Source organism: Nannospalax galili, unplaced genomic scaffold (genome assembly GCF_000622305.1).
Source record: "Nannospalax galili isolate Female #2095 unplaced genomic scaffold, S.galili_v1.0 scaffold751, whole genome shotgun sequence".
Taxonomy (NCBI): Eukaryota; Metazoa; Chordata; class Mammalia; order Rodentia; family Spalacidae; genus Nannospalax; species Nannospalax galili.
The window spans coordinates 3,546,742-3,548,901 of record NW_008331125.1 but is presented as its reverse complement, the minus strand read 5'-3'; positions in this window follow the sequence as shown (position 1 = coordinate 3,548,901).

Sequence of the window (2,160 nt, the reverse complement as noted above, 5' to 3'; positions counted from 1 at the left end):
TTCTTCTGTCCTCCACAGGCATTGCATGACATGGGTGTACTTACCTACATGCAGGCAATATACTCATACATATAAAATAAAAATAAATGTTAAAAAATAGTTTGATTACATATAATTATTCAATTTGTCCTTAAATATAACAATATTAAATTATAGGGCTGGGGATGTAGCTCAGTTGGTAGACTACCTAGCATGCACAAAACTGGGTTCAATCACCAGCACTGCATAAAACTGATGTATGTTTATAATCTCAGCAACTGAGAGATAGAGGCAGGAGGGTCAGCAATTCAAGGTCATCCTGGGCTTCATAACAAGTTCAAGGCCAGTCTGGGATACATGAGCCCCTATCTCAAATATGCATCTTTTAAAGAGTATTAAATTGTAAGTTTTTGATTTATCAATTCAATTTTCCAACATCTTTCTGAGGTTACAAATTTGTTTACACAGACACAGGAATCAGAGTTAATCCCTAAGACTATGTATGACTCAGGCTACTTGATAGAGCTCAAGTGCTTCTTTCAAGACTGAAACAGTAAATACTGATCTAGGTCTGATCTTATCTCCATGTCTACATTTTCTAAGCCTATATCCTTGGATCAAATGACTAGTAAATTTTCATTTCTCATGACCCCGTCATTTTCTCCCAAATACCCCAACTCTTAAAATCTTGGGGGTTTTCCAGGACCTTGGGTTTTGATTCTCTTTTGGCTAACTATAGACTGCTTAATTGAGTCATGGGTAAGACTGAAATTTTGAACCTATTACTGTATTACTGCACTCAGACTTCAATTTCCCTCCTCACTTTTTATCTTCCTCCTCAAACCCATTTTAAGGTTACATGTCCCCTTTTTTTGAAAGCCCCCAAATCTTCTTATGCTTTCTGTAGCATTCCTACCTCTGAAAATGAATTTCCAAACATACTACTTCCCACAATGGTGTGGAATGGGAACTGTCTTTTTTTCATTCCTCAAGTATTACTGAAGTGTCAGGCTGTGTCCAAGAAATACAGAACTGAACTGTACTGTTTAGACTTCCATGTGGAGCCAGTGTATTTTCCGATTATGATGTTATCTCCATCATAATGTGGTCAGGCCATTTTAAAATGTCCAGAAATATCATAAGGACCATGAAAATTATCCAAAATTTCCTAACCCCTGCCTGTAACTATTAAATAGGGCCAGGCCATTTTGCAAATGTACAGTGCTGGGTGTCTCAAATGCTGTCTCCAACATATTCAGAAATACATCTTTATATTTGGCCTCTTTCTCATCACATCTTGAGAATGACACTCTTTGAGGACTCCATAGGCCCTTCTATATTTAATTGTTTGTGTTCAGGAAGAATAAAAGGAAGAGCAACCCAATGATTTTTCACATTTACCTTTAGAAATGGCAGCTATAGGGGCTGGAGAGATGGCTCAGCAGTTAAGAGCACTGACTGCTCTTGCAGAGGACCCAGGTTCGATTCCAAGCACCCACATGGAGGCTACAAACTGTCCTTAACTCCAGATCCAGGGGAATCCAAAGCCCTCTTCTGACCTCTGCGACATTGCACGACATGGGTGCACTCACATACATGCAGGCAATACACTCATACACATAAAATAAAAATGAAAAACAAAAATAAAAATAAAGAAATGGCAGCTAGAGATGATGGGGGTTGAATCTCGACAATACTCCCTATTTTCTTGATTGGAGGATGGTTCACTTCTATCTCCAAGAGTAATCCAAGTATTTCTACAACTTGGATTCCTCAACAAACCATCAAGTTCAAAGTCAGTAACAAAGATCTCCCCTTTGCCCAGGCCTACCCACCTCCCAAGCTTATATTTTCTGCTAAGGACTGCTTCCCCAAATGATTCATTTTCTGCAAAAGAACACTGTGTTTATGTCATAGACTCCAAAAGATACCCAAACTGCCCTGCCTACTCAGCACATTTACCATGATCTATATTGTGCAGCCTTTACAACAGCAGAGTTGTCTACACTAAGCTGTGCCACACTGGGGTTCCGGAGATTTAGATTTTCTCCAACAAAAACCTAACATGTCTGCCCTAAGTATATTTACTACAGTTTCAGGAGGCTCTACTGCTGGTATTTAGAGGAAATATTGAACAAGAGGATATATATATATATATATATATATATATGGTACTGGTTT